General features: G+C 33.8%; 1 long non-coding RNA gene across 10 annotated transcripts; it reads right to left on the minus strand.

The window, feature by feature from the left end:
• Positions 1 to 377: 377 nt before the first annotated feature.
• On the minus strand, positions 378 to 11,838 carry LOC132300508 (uncharacterized). 10 transcript variants are annotated; one of them, XR_009480474.1, is made up of 10 exons: positions 11,715 to 11,837; positions 10,000 to 10,182; positions 9,668 to 9,722; positions 8,151 to 8,513; positions 7,011 to 7,155; positions 4,144 to 6,177; positions 3,921 to 4,023; positions 2,422 to 2,490; positions 1,510 to 2,312; positions 378 to 609 (listed from the first exon to the last, which is right to left on the minus strand). It is a non-coding gene; the product is annotated as an uncharacterized LOC132300508 (long non-coding RNA). The 10 variants fall into 10 exon arrangements; XR_009480466.1 differs by lacking the exon at positions 7,011 to 7,155 and adding an exon at positions 10,861 to 11,510; XR_009480462.1 differs by lacking the exon at positions 7,011 to 7,155 and having other exon boundaries at positions 11,750 to 11,838.
• Positions 11,839 to 15,832: the final 3,994 nt, after the last annotated feature.

Consider the following 15,832-nt stretch of genomic DNA (forward strand, 5'->3'; position numbering starts at 1 on the left):
AGGGACAAAAATTTATTACTAATTCTAGTTGATATTAGCTTCAACATTGGTTGACAATTTGGAAGATGGTTGAAATATTTTTTCAGAGATTTTAGAAAGTCACAAAAAATTGATTCATAAAAACAATGAAACCAACCTTGCATACATGTACATAAAATAGAAAATCATATCACTATATTACATCTTCTCATGGTTACATACTATAAACTAAAAATCTCTAAATGGATCATCTTATCATTGACTTGTAAAATCAGCCCAACTTGTCAACCACATAACAACTCAGCCAACAAGGACGTTCTTTAAAAACCTTTTGAAAAGTACGGGCATATAAATATAGTAATCCCAAGCATATGATTATGGATTCAAAGCCAAAGCCAAAGCCAACATCTCAACATATATTTCTTCTTTTAAGGCCAAAATAAAAATCTCCAATGTCCATTCAACAAAATGAAACTCCAATTAATATATATAAAAATCTCTGTTAAAGCAAAAATAAAAAATCTCAAATTAATATATATAAAATGAAAACTCCTGAACTGCTAGACATGGTCACCAGATAACTTATAACACTCGATGCTTTAACCGTAAAGGAGGAGGAATTTGCCAAACCTACACACATAAGCCAAAGCAGAAGATAAGTCTACTAATATAAGAAGCCAATGATAGCCCAAATGTGCAACAACTGAAAAAATGTGCAAGAAACACCCCAATATCTCTCTAGTCTTAAATCATAAATACTAATAATCAGTTTTGTAGTTGCATCCATTTAGAGCAGAGTAATGTCAATGTCAGGTTCAATAAAATTCCATAGTTATAAACTGCATCTTTACAAGTTATCAATCTAATATGTAATGGATGTCACACAAACCTTCTAATGTTAACATGTTCCCAATGTTTAATAATTCTAAGATATAGTTGTAAATTAATTACAAGAAAAGTCAATTTTTATAATCTTAAACTAATCTAAACCAACCCGTTGACTAATTTGGGAACATATTAGCTCTTCCAATGCAAAATCGATCCTTTAAGAGGTTCAATATGATTGTTCATGCAAAGGGAATGGATATTTATCTACACAGATCATTGTATCCTAGTGCCTATATATTTGGAAGTGTATCTCAATAATACTATACTGTTCTAAAAAAAAAAAAAATTAAAATTAGGAGGAAAAAGAAAAAAAAAGTCAAAACTTTTTTACTGGCATAGTGTTTCTAGGAAACAAGTCAAATATATATATATATATATATATATATAAACAAGGCAAATTTATATATATATATATTTCAAAAGCAAGGTCATGTGGTTTTACAAGTCTGCAAAGCTATTCGAAATTTTAAATTCTAGCGCCCCACAAGTTCAACATAATGCTCAAATACCAAGTCCTCAAAAGATATTAGTTTGCTCTAATACTCCATTGGATGACTGATAACAGAGTTAATGAACAAATGATTGAATTCTAGATGAGTATCAAAACAGGTGGTTTTCCTACCTCATTATTATCATACTCACCTTATTCAGAGCCCTGTAGTCCACACACATCTGCATTGAGCCATCCTGCTTCTTCTGGAACAGCATTGGCGCTCCATACAGTGCCTTGGATGCTTGAATGTAGCCAGACTCAAGCAACTCATCCAACTGCCTACGCAGTTCAGCCAATTCTGAAAGCGTCATCCAACTGCCTACGCAGTTCAGCATTGGCGCTCCATACAGCGTCATTGGTTTTCCTACCTCATTATTATAAACTTTCATACTTTCATACCCTCGTTTATCAACCATTCGCATTTGGTACAATTGCAATACTTTCATACAATGAGTACATTGTATGAAAGTATGAAAGTTTATCATTTGGTACATTGTATGAAAGTATTGCAATTGTACCAAATGCGAACTGTTGATAAACTTTCATACTTTCATACAATGTATTCATTGTATGAAAGTATTGCAATTGTACCAAATGCGAACGGTTGATAAATGAGGGTAAGAACCCTGGCAGGATGGTATTTCTTCTATGCAAAAGAAACACATCACAAAAGAAATTGGTGCACAGGTCTAAAATCATAATTTTACATTGGATAAGTGTTTTGTGACATTCAATTTCTGTTGGTAGGAAATTTGTCCTTGATATTATGTTGGCGGGAAAGATGTATAAAATGAATGAATTTAAAGGAAAGAGTCATAATCTGAAAAGAAGGATGGAAAATAACTATGGGCGAAGTACCAGGAACAATTTATAGTAGTAGTCTCCAATTGTTCCATGACACGACGGACCCGAGTCCAAGAATCCAACATACTACCATTGCACTAAACCTTCCCTGAAATTGAAGGAAAAAAAAAATTAGTTTTTTTCGGGAATAAAAACACAAATTAATTCTCTTCTTGTATAATTCCACTCCTCTGTATAAATCAATTTGAGTCACAAACCTCAAGCCTGGTTGGAGTTCCATTTACTACAGCAATACTCATGTCTTCTTTAATATTAACAGAAGTAACCTATAGAATCAACAAAAGCAGTATTCCAATGTTGTTATACTATTTGACTCTTTAAATGGAAATGATTTTGCTATAACAGAAACTTATAATAGATGGTATATTAAAACCAAAACAAAACATAAATATGCAACATAAAAATCCAACACAAAAGAAATATTCTAAGAAGTTAAGTATGACTAATTCCAAGAACAATGTAAGTGAAAAACAATGCAAGAATCAATAGTGATGATATGTATGTGTACGTACATATATAAAAGAATGCCAAGTAGTGAATTAAAGATTCATTTTCTTCCAAGACATGTATGGAATTTGTGTATAATGGTACCAATTGGATGATTATTGACTGATGATTTAAAAGCTGGGGAAAATGTTAGGAAAAGAATCTCATAATAACTTTCTAGAAAAAGAAAGTAGTTTGGAATACTCGATGATTAAATGAAAAAAGTGGACTTTTTTTTTCGGCAAATATGAACGAGAAACTCATTCCGACTGGCAAGAAATCAATTTTTAGCTTGTAATTAATTATGTTATTACAAGCTAACTTTCCAAAAAAATTTACCTTCCAAAAAAAGATATTACAAGTAGACCTGTCCATGGATCGGATTCTAATCCATCGAGTATTCCAAATCGGATATGAACTTTAGATTGTTTTATTATTTTTGAAATTTAGATTTTTTGTCCACTTATACATAAATATATATTGACAGTATGGTATTACTGTATCCAGTGACGGACCCAGGAAATTATGTTAGGGGGGCGGCCTTTTAATAACAACATAAATATATATATATATATATATATATATATATACACACACACACAAACCATCCTAATAAGCAAAAAGAAAATTTTCATTCATTGATAATTCCATTGAGCACATTTACATTTCAAATCATCATAATAAGCAAAAAGAATTTTTTTGTTCATTGAATCATTCCATTGAGCACATTCACAATTGTCCCCGACAACTTTTCAGTAAAAAATAATTGTGCGCCTGAGCATTGTACTAAAAAATAATAGTGTGCCTGTGCAATTAATTGTGCCCACAACAAATAATTGTGTGCCTGTGCATTTAATTGTGCCCACAACAAATAATTGTGCGCCTGTGCATTGTACTAAAAAATAATAATGGAAAAAAAAACAGAACTTAAATATTCAGAAATTGTATATAACAGATTGTGCGCCTGTGCAGTGTACTAAAATAAAAATTTTGAGAAAAAAATAGAACTTAAATATTCAGAAATTGCATATTATAACAGATTGTGTGCCTGTGTTGTTGTGCATTGTACTAAAAAGAAAAAGAAATTAAATATTAAGAAATTTCATATAACAAAATAATGCTATTGTGCATTGTAAAAAAATAAATAAATAAATAAATATTCAGAAATTGCATATGCATTGTCATTAGAAAAAAAATTCAAAGAGTGTACCCGTACAAAAGGACTTGATCTTGCAAGTTGCAACTCCCAATTTATCCAAATTGTTGTTGTTGTACAAAGGGCCTCAACATACAACAACAATCAATCGAAATAGCTGTAATTAACAAAAATGAATGAATAAATAAATAAATTTAACAGAAATTTTCAGTATTTAATTTGACTTCAATAAAACTTTATTGCAAAATTTTGAACCTAAAGGGAGAAAAGAGTGTACCTGACCAAAGGGGCAAAGGGCATTAATCTGACAGAAGCAACATAAAATTTGAATGGTCGGCTTTTCGTGGCTACAAGAACTGATTCAATGTTTCCAAAGTATCAATCGAACACCAACTGTTCCGGAGCTTAGTTGAAGTCTTGAAGAGCCAAAGTTATGAAAATTAGGGCTTTGAACACCAACTGTTGAAATTAAAAACTAGGGTTACAAATTGCAAGTGGGTGTCATCTATGTGAGAGAGAGACATGGATTGCCGGATGGAGGTGGGGGCTGGTCGGTGATGGGAAGAACTGCAGAAGGCCCGAAGCCATATTCGTCTCGTCTGTTGTTCGCGTAGGACGCAGAGAACCAAAGCGTGAAAGGGCGTAAAGTAGTATAACTTGTGAGTTGTTGCAGGAGTCTAGGAGATAAAATAATTGTGGGGGAACTTATACAGTGGGGGCATTTGTGAAACTTCAGTGCGGACATCTGTATAATTTTTCAAAAAATTCAAGTATATAATGCAAAAAAAAAAAAAAAAAAAAATAGAGAGTGGAGGGGCCTAATCCATTGCCAAAAAAAAAAAAACAAACATACAAACGGTCCCCTCTCTCTCTCTTCTCTCTCTCCTCCTTAGCCTCTAAGAAGAAAAAAATGAAGCGACAAAAGAAAGAGAAAGAGAAAGAGAAAGAAGAGAGAGGAGGGAGACAAAAATAAAAAATAAAAAATAAAAAATAAAAAAATAAAATTTTTTTTCTTAAGTTTTTATTTTTTTTTATTTTTACAGGCCGATCCTGTCTCCTCTATCCTCCTTTGCCTGTAAGAAGAAAAAATGAAGAGAAAAAGAGAAGGGGAGAGAGAGAGAGAAAAAGAGAGAGAAGAGAGAAGGGAGAAAAAAAAAGTAAAAAAATAATTTTATCAGTAAAAAAAAAAAAATTATCAGTTTCTATTCTGTGCTTGTACAGGATAAATGTTTTGATTGGAAGATGAATAAAAATTTGGGAACAGTATATATAAACATTATTTCCACGGTTAACAGTAATTTCACATTATCTACAGTTCTATGTTGTCATAAAAAAATTGGCCTTCAAGAGTTCAAAGTCCTTGCTCATTCATCTGCAGTTCCATGTTGTTATAAAAATTGAAAAAAATTGCAAGTATTGATGAATTAAAAAATTAAATTTTCTTAAAAATTTTGATGTTTATGCATTTGTAAAAATAAAATTTAAAATTTGACCAGTGGATTAGAACTGGGCTGGGCCAGTCCAACTTGCGGCCTTACTTTTTAGTTTAATGATAGTTAAATTAAGTATGATGTTTTTATAGTCTCTTTTGTTGCTGTGAATTTTTTTTTTTTTTTTTTTTGATTTTTTTTTTGCTGTGTGAGAACCCATGCTATCCATGTATAATTGCATCAACTGTCTGAAAGAAATGGTGATTGTTGTGATTATGATTATTATTTTCTGGGTTCAACATGGTAAACTTTTATTCAAACAGTAAAAAGAAACAATATACAAGAGTTGAGAGAGACGAACAGAAAAATTGAAGACAACACTAGAACAAATTATACAAAACAATTATACAAAACAAACTTGCTCCATCAAGCAAGCCTGGGAACTATGCAAAGCAAAATAAAGGAAGAGTGAGTTTACGTAGGGTGTTCTCTATCACTTGTGCTCTCCATGTGACTTTAGCCATTAGATCGATCGATTGATGAATTTTATCCATTTATGGAGACATTGATGAGTTCCTATGCTTTACAAAGGCCAAACACCATCATTTGATTATAATAGGAAGGCATCAATATTCCGTTTTCAGTCCCCATAGATAACTTGCTGATGATACCGGAGAGAAGAATCGTCACTGACAAGCTCACAAGCTGGAGATATTTTCACTGTATTTGCAGGGTCATGAAATGTGGCAACTGATAGCCGCGCCTTGTTATATTTTCACTGTATTTGCAGGGTCATGAAATGTGGCAACTGATAGCCGCGCCTTGTTACCATTAGTTATGGCTTGATGTTGAGCACTTGTGTACTTTCCATTGGTAATAATCTGCAGACAGATAACCCCAATTATGACATTTTCCATTCCATTCCTTACAAAAGAATGCTATTCTTGGTAAAATATTTTTTGAGATAGAAAATTTAAAATGTTGATAGATGTGTAATTACAAACTTGAAGAATTTCATAATGCCTCGAGAGCTAGCTTTTAGGGAAAAAATAGAAGAATTTGTCAGAAACAGGAACCTTAAAAGGTTTTCTATGCAGACAATTTATAGCATAAAATTAGAGGAAAACTATATTTTTTTAATACTAAAAAAATATGAGTCAAAACAAAAATCTTTGACCTTCCTAGTAGTCCGTATTTATTACATCCAACACACCATAAATTTTTTCCCAAGGTTGCGGATATCAATTGGGCACCACACCCAACTACAATAAAAATGCAAAACGAACAACTCCCAAGGAAAAATTCGAAACTAGAAACAAGCATGCACAAATATTTGTAATGAGAGATGAAATATTTGATTTAGTTTAATAGATTTTTCCTAGTTTGAACTACTTCAGTCCCAGCATACAATTAGAAAAGAAAGAGAGATAAAGACTTTAAAAGAAACTTAATTACATTGAAAATCGGACTATCAAAATTGCTGACAAAACCAAATGACTTCAAACCTGTGCATGTCACCATAAGCACCAACCAAAGAAACAAAAAAGAAGCAAAAAAGGGATCAAAACCTTAATTGCTAAAGTACCAACTGCTAGTTGTGATTATATCAACTAACGATAGCATGAACATTGCATCGAGATGGTGGATGCGTCATGCAATTAATTATCCATAGAGCAAGATTCAAAAGCATACTCTTATTGGGTTGATTTCTTACACATGAGGTGGCTGATAGGTGTGACTATATTTTGGCTGGTGGTGGGGCAGGAGTAGGGGTTGGGTTGTCCATCGAGGTCTCCAGGCTTTGCTGTGCTATTGTTATCAGCTAGAGGAGGTCTTGTCTAGTTCTACTGCAGGAAGATCTGTTACAAAGTTGAAGTGTTGGAATCAACCCTTGTGCTAGAATTCTGAGCTAATCAAGGAGGGGAACTTTATTTTCTTAAAGGATATTTTACTCAATAACAACTAAACCTTTAATAGAGAAAATTAAAACATTACAACTCTATTGAGTAATATTCATAATCAAGTCATATTAATATATTATTAAAGGGTCTACTATTAAGCAATGAAAAACTAATACTCCATACTAAATCGTATCATTTTAAATAAGAATATACAGTAAAACAAAGAGGATGGTTAACTTTGGCTAACATATAGTAATCTTTCATTAAACCATTAGCAGCATGGGTTATAAAAGTAATCATTTACACATAATATGATTGTAAATACAAATAAAATGCAAACTAGATTCATGTAGAAAAATAAAAATAAATTTACGTAGATATTGCTCATTAGAACTTGTGTATAAATGAACATTTCTCTTAGAGCAATCACCTCACCTTCAGAATCCAATTAATCATAACTACATCATGTAGTGGAGGAGGAAGTATCAAAAGAATGAGTAAAGCATCATTTAGAAATTATGATTAAACCAATTTGGCCTTTCTAAAATACAAGGACACCAATCAGCACTACCTAAACAATAATGGAATCTGACTGAACTTGAGTGGTATTTTGTCCACTTTCCAAATGAGAGGTAGGGAATTTGTCTTGATTGGAGCAAAGTTGGTGTTTGTCTTATTAAGTAAATAATGACAATTCCAATCATACAAAATCTATTGTCAAGCCATCCCATGGAAGAGTCATTCTTGGGTCTCACAGGTCCAGAAGCTACTCAGAAATCCTTAAAACTTTGAACCATCTCGGGATGCTCACTATTTTCATTATGTATGATTTTTTTTAAGACAAATTCCCATGAATTACAAAGGTGAAGGGGAAGAGATTCAATGGAAGGGGAAAAAAGATGGACCAATTTGTGATTAAAGATGCACAAAATAAAGAAAGATATATATATTACCAGTAGTAATAGTCTTTTTTGGTATACTGGAGCCACCGTAAATCCAACGGGAAATATAAGTCTGGCGAGGCATAGATTTACTACGAGGAGCAGTAGTCATGTACCTCCGGCTGCCCCTATCAGTCCACTGGGAACCAAAAGATACCTCTCTGCTAGGGCGAGGCGTAGATCTACTGTGGCCAGCGGTCCGAGAACGGGAACCAAAAGCCATCCCATCCCTCCTGCAGCTGTCTCTGTCAGTAAACGGGAATCTTCCCCACGAAGCCGCTACCGTGCAAACCGGAACCGAAAGGCATCTTCCCGACGTCACGCCAGCCGAAACCGAAAGGTATTTTCCCTACTCCACCCATTCCAATCAACTCTCTTCTTTCAGAAAAGAGATGTATATTATTCAGACAAAAGAGGAAAAGTTTTTAAAGTGTTAATAAAATGCCACCTATATCTTACTAATTCAGCTTTGAGAAAGCCCCAAATGCTTGATTCTCAATTTTATAAAATGCCACCTATATCGTATCAACCAAATAACAATAATTCAAATAAGATGCGAGTGTGTGACAGACCATTAAAGCCTGAGGTAATTGCTTGGTATATAAGTTTGAATCTTAGAGGGACCGAATCCTTTATGCAATTAAAGGCTCTATGTTTGGAAAAAAGCAAATGCAGTCCTCTAGTCATGGGAAAACAATTCGATTCATAATAGTCCTCTAGTCTGATGAATGTGTGACACTTGTGAACAACAATTCGATTCATAATATTAATTATATAAAATACCACATGTGTTGACAAAAAAATGACCAATGCAAATTCATAACATCTTTACATGTTAAATCAAATATACTACATAATAGTTACAATTAAACTCAATCGGGCAAAAAAATTAAATGGGTGGATCACAAAAATCTGAAGTTCAACAGTGCTTCGTGTTCATGATAGAATTGAAATTGAAATAAGGTCATCATATTGGATGTCGATTTGACATTAGAAGAATTAGGGTTAAGATTGTTGAGAGAAGTGAAAGCCCAAAAGAGGAAATAAGAATGGAGAAAATTGAATTGGTAAAAAAAAAAAAAAAAAAAAGTGTTCAAAACCCCTTAGGAGCACTCCCATATAATTTTCTATTACTTGTCTGGTTCATGTAAACGGGAGGACTACATTTGCCCTGCGGTAGGCTATGGGGTGCTCCAAGGGACCGGATTCCAGCAGCATCAAAAAAAAAAAAAAAATCCATTTTATCACTATTGAAAATAAATCATAATAAGCATCTCATAGTAAGAGACTCGTAAATTTTTTTAAAAAAATAATTAATTCAATTAAGATAGAAAACCTAATAGAGTGTTAAAATGGTGCAAATGACTGTCCTATCTATTCAATAGAAGTAAAAAAGAAAAACAAAATATTGAACCAAAGCAATATGATATTTTTCTAATACATCAGGAAAACAATTTGTATAATTATCAATTAATAAAATGTAACATCACATCAAACAAGTAGAATATGGTCACAAACAACATACTTACCATTTTCCGATTCCACTCATTTCACTGAGCTCTTTTCCCTTCACATGAAGTAAACCTATATTAAAGGGACAGAATTCAAACACCTCAAAAACTTGGGAGAGATATGGAAACTGGACTTTAATAACAGTCAGAAGTTATAAGAATATGAAATCAATAAACTTGAATCGATTTTGAAATGATTAAAGAAAGTATTACTAACATATTAGCAATATGAAACCAATAAACTTGAATGGAGTTCCAAATGATTAAAGGAAGTATTACATATCAGCAAAGACTTACCGATTTCAATCAGGAATCTACTAAAAAGAAGAAGAATAGGAGGAGTTAGCTACCTGATGATTGAGGAGACATGCCTCTTAGAGGCTCAGAACCGCCACCACCCTAGCCGCAACAGTGAGACAGTGAGATTCTCTTCTCCTCCTTGCGCGTCCTCTTCCTTCTTTCTTCACCTTACACGAGGATTGAGGCTAGGGTTTTCCTTTTCCGTGACCTGCGTTCCTTCCTTACTGCTTCACCTTAAATTTCAGATTAGCAAACTTAAATTTCAGATGGACGTCAAAGTTTGATTTTAAATAATACTAAAAAAAAGTTCCGACTAGTATATAACTGATGATAATAAAACACTAAAAAAAAATAGGAAAATGAAAGAAGCAAGATCCGTAACAATAATAGTATAAGATATAAGGAACAATCAAAATGAGAAGAAGAAAGCTCATTTAAAAAACCAAAAATCAAGAGAAGCTGCAGAATCACAAACATATAAGAAAAGAAGCACAGCCACAACCCCATGTATCAAATAGCTCAGAAAATGGGACAAAACCCCTCATTTTTAAGGGCCACACACCGAACAAATTAACAAAATTAGAAAAACCCAATATTGCATAGAGATGGAGTTGAGAGAGCCCCAAATTTCAACCACACATGACAAAACAAGAAACTGAAATCCGAAAATCCAAACACCAAAAAGTATAGAAACACCATTGCGTATTCAGATCAGTAACAAAAACAACAAACACCCAGAAATGGAGTCTAAGATTATTTCTGATGCCAAATTTACCCTTACACAAAATCAATATTACACTTAGATTTTAGTATTTAGTTTGCAAAACAAGAATTACAGACCTTGATTAGTTGATTTAGAAAAAAAAAAAAAAAAAAAAAAAAAAAAAATTTAAAACAAAACCCATACATACAAGTTAGCAGTTGCAGAGGGGGGGGGGGGGGGGGGTGAAGCTTGAGAGTTGAGAGACAGCGGCAGAAGCTTGCAAACGGCGAACCAGGAACTGGAACGGGCGATGGAAACTGAAAGATATGGGTTTTGATTTTTGAAACAATCTGAAATGATATGCCGATATGGGTTTTGAACTTTTGATTCTTGCAGACAGATAGATAAACTGAAATATATGGGTTTTGAACTTCTGATTCTTGTAGATTTTGTAGTTTGCAGTTGGAGAGAGAGAGAGGGAGAGTTGAGAACGAGAATAGAGATGGAGGCGATTGGGGAGGCTGAACCCTAAAAATATTTTGTGTGTTGATGACCCATCATCCATGGGCTGAGCCTGAGCTTATTTGGCTTGGGCTTTTATTTTTACTATGTGGCTGAGTTGACTTGGGCTTGACTGAATGGGCTATGTCACGTCTCGAATTTTCTAAATAAAATCTTTAATTTATTCAATTTCAAATACTTCAATATTTCAGGATTTCAAAAGAAAATAAAAATTCCTTTATCCTTTATTGATACTAAATCAATTTTCTTAAATTAAATACATAAAATCTCTAAATAAATAAAATAATCCTGAACGCCAACTCTTCTCCTAAACCCACAACTAGTAATCTACGTTACCTGAAATTGAAAGAAAGTAAGACGGGAAAAGTTCTAGTAGGAAAAATCATAACAAAAATTTTAAAAGATTTCATGAAAATTAACTTCACAAAATAATATATATACTTTTAAACAAAAATGCATATGTGTAATTTTAACAAAATAACATTAATAAAATATTTGAAATAAAATAACCCAAACAATTTAAAGTATAAAAAATCCTACACTGCAAAATAAATTCATCAATGAATCATCAACACCTCCAAACTCTCGGCCTCTGCTCCGTGGCTTTCCTCTATTTTTCTCCTCCTCTCAATACCTCAGTGCACCAATACTTAAGGCACAAACATACAATTTAAAGACTTTTCCACCGACACATTACAAAAATCCTTATCTCTCTACAATTATTGACAAAGCCAGGTGATGCAAAAGATCAAGGCCAAAGAATATGGCCAAAAGTCCCCCGGGCCCGCCACCACTTTTCTTTCCTCTTTTCCTTTTTCTCATTTTACTTTCTTGTTTTTTTCTTCCATATCTCCCTTTGTCCACGGTCCATTTTCATATAAAATTAGCTTCACAAAAATATATAAATATTTTTAAATAAAAAATATATATATATATAATTTTAACAAAATATTAATTAATAAAATAATTAAAATAAAATCATCCAAGTCATTCAAAATATGAAAAATCTTAGACTATAAAACAAAAATATTATTAGAACAACAATTCTTCGAACTCTTGGCCCTCTCTGAATTCTCGGACCTCCATTGTTTCTCTGAAACTCCCTGTATTTCCTCAATATTTCTCTCTATCAATATGCTCACCAAAGTCACAAAACAGTCGCTTCTACAGGAAAATGCACCGACACTACAGTCACTTCTAAAGGAAAAAGCACCGACACTAAGCATCACCTTACTGCGCCCCCACACGCCTCCATCAGACAATATCATCACAGTTGCACCAAAAAAGTCACTGGTCCCGCCACTATCTTCTTTCCTTATCCATTCTCCCTTTTATTCCTTACTCATCAGACAACATATGTATATACATATAAGAGTATGTGGCTTGACCACACAAATTATTTATCTACTATTTTAAAAAGTAAAATATCACATAAGTTTAAAAGTGGTGATTTAGTACTTTATTTTTTTTTTTTTCTTATATTTTATGGTGTGGAATTCAATTATTTCATTCTCTATTTATTATTTTATTAATTTAATTTAAAATAATTGAGCCATTGAAGAAGCTGCCTTTTGTTTTGTTTGCCTTCTATCAGATTGTGTAAACAAAGAAAAAAAACAGATGGAGTATTATCCAAACGGATCTCTGTACATGGAGAGAAGCATAGATAATGAGTGTAAGTCCCACCAAAATAATACTCTACTTCTTTCACCATACAGCCCCTTTCTCTCTCTAAACTGACGCATTCTCACTCTACGGAAGACTGCACCCGGATGCTCTAATATATACAATAAAATCAAGCACAATACTCATCATTAAAGTGAGACCCGCACCTAAAACCATTACCACAAATTCCCATTTTGGTTCCCTCTAATTCGGCTACTGTTCACTTCTCTTCAATTGATCACCTAAAATATATATTGCTACATATCAAGCATCCAACAATGAATCCACTAATTTAATGAATAAAAATAAATAAATCCACAAAAAATAATTACTAAGGACACAAAATAATAATAACCCAAGTTTAATCTTTATAAATTCTCCAATTAAATAATCAATCTCCAATTGATAAGTCTCCAATCATAATTAAATATTTAATTATGACACAAAAAGAAAATGAAATAAATATAATTTAAACTCTTAAAAATTCGGGTTATCATATTCTCCACCACTTAAAAAGAATTTCATCCTGAAATTCAGATCCAACGGTCTCCGCATTCCCGAGAACATCCAAGAAGTGGCGAAATATGAAAAAAAAACCTTACCCCAGGCGATGCGAGATACTGTGACATTTACTAACGTTGTGGTAGCTGACAGTGCTAGTCACCCGCCCACACACTCCGCAACCGTTGTGGCAGCTAGACGATGCCGTCACTCGCCCACAAAATAGAATAAAACTGATAGTGATCTAGGGACACTTGCCCCTAATCACCGATATCAATCATCCTAGTAGCTGCCCCCCCCCCCCTCCCCCCCCACACACACGCTAGTCAGTACTAAACACTCGCACATTCTCAATCGACAAATACATCATCACTACATTCACACTTCTGGCTGGGTACAGGCTCTGATACTATTTAGTGTCAGTGCATTTTCCTTTATAAGTGACTGTTTTGTGACTTTGGTGAGCATATTGATAGAGAGAAATATTGAGGAAATACAGAGAGTTTTAGAGAAACAGTGGAGGCCCGAGAATTCAGAGAGGTCCAAGAGTTTGAAGAATTATTGTTCCAGTGATATTTTTATTTTACAGTGTAGGATGTTTCATATCTTGAATGGCCTGTATGATTTTGTTTCAATTATTTTGTTGACTGATATTTTGCTAAAATTGCATATACGTATTTTGTTTAAAAGTATATGTATATTTTTGTGAAGCTGATTTTGCATAGAACTCTTTGAAATCTTTGTTATGGTTTTTCCTAGGGACTTCCCCCATCTCACCCCCCTACAGTTTCAGGTACCAAGATGATCCTGGATTGCTAGTTACGGGCTTAGGTGGAAGAGTTGGCGTTGAGGAATTATTTAATTTTATTTAGAGATGTTGTATTGTATTTTTTTTGAGGAATTGATGTTGTATCAATAAAATGATATTTCTTTTGAGATTCTAGGTGCCTTTTATTAAGTATTTTGATTTGAATAAATCGAGTAATTTATTTAGAAAATTCAGGACGTGACAGGCTAATTCTTAGGCCTGATCACGGTTCGGATCGATTCGGTTTGGGGACAAAAATCAAGCCGAACCGGTTCCCACGGATTGGCAAAAATTGAAACCAAACCGATCCGTGAAGTAACGGATCGATTCGGTTTGGGGACAAAAATCAAGCCGAACCGGTTCCCACGGATTGGCAAAAATTGAAACCAAACCGATCCGTGAAGTAACGGATCGGATTGGATTGGTTTATGCGGATTGGGTTGATTGGGCTTTGTCAATCTTGTTCATTTCTTTTAAAAAAATATGAATACAAAATCAATGATATTTACAGAGAAAAATAAGAGTCCATGGCAGCAAGGAAACCTTAAAAGAAAAAAAACACAAAGAAACAAAATTTCAGAAAAAGAAAAACGCCTCCTCAATCTGAGACAGAGTTTCATATGGGTCTGTTTTCCAATGAATAACTTTAACTTTACATCTTGGGAAGGGTTAGGGCAATGGATTCCCTGTCTTGACAAAGGAAAATAAACTAAAGGTCTACTAGCACTGGGTTGAATCGCACTCCAGCGACCTGAGAGATCAGCGGCGTTCACCGAACAGATACGAGAACTCTCCGTGATGGCGTACAAAGTGGAGCCCGAAGCCACACAGTTATAGTTCAACCACGGGATAATCGTCGGCGGCGTCGTTTTCCAGAATAAGAAGATCCATCACTGTGTTATGGTGATTAACAAAAAATATTGATGTTATTTACAAAAAATGTTCAGAGAAGAGGAAAAGAAGAAGATCCATGCAAAAATTTTGTGAGCTCACCAGAGAAGAGGTAGATCCACTCGCAGAGGTCGCCATTGCTTCGAATCTGGTGAACGATTGATTGAGAGACGAGATTGGGAGGTGAAGAGTGAACCAAAACAAAGGTGAAGAGTGAAGAGTGAAGAGTCTGAGTGAAGAGAGGAGAGGCTGGAGAGAAGAGGAAAGGGAAGCGCGGCTGTACTAATGAAATGAGATGCCAGATGAGACTAATGAGTAATTTGGGAGCTAGGGTTAGAATAATGAAAAAAAATAAAAATAAATAAGAAATACAGTAATAAGTATATTGTATATTCAATATTGTAAATATATAATATATTATTCAGTAACGGTTTGGTTGGGATTGACTAACGGTTCGGATCGATTTTCCCATAGTCTAATCCGTTAACCGAACTGTGAATACCGGATTGCAAAATTTTCAAACCATCACCGAATCATGAGATCTGAAAACCGAACCGAACCACACAGATCAGATTGGTTTGGACCAGATTGACGGATTATTTGCTCACCCCTACTAATGCTATTAATAATTTTTCTTTAAATAGGGCTAAAATTAGTATACCAAAACAAAAATATATATATATTTTTTTAGTGGGCTCAAGCCCACCCATACATTTGCCTTTCCTCTTACTCCATTTTTTTATTTTTATTTTTGGGCAACTACAAAGATCTCATCTTTTTAGTGGGCTCAAGC

The sequence above is a fragment of the Cornus florida genome, unplaced genomic scaffold (genome assembly GCF_030987335.1).
Source record: "Cornus florida cultivar Cherokee Brave unplaced genomic scaffold, ASM3098733v1 CherokeeBrave_3.0.0_Hap2_Chr01, whole genome shotgun sequence".
Classification (NCBI taxonomy): domain Eukaryota; kingdom Viridiplantae; phylum Streptophyta; class Magnoliopsida; order Cornales; family Cornaceae; genus Cornus; species Cornus florida.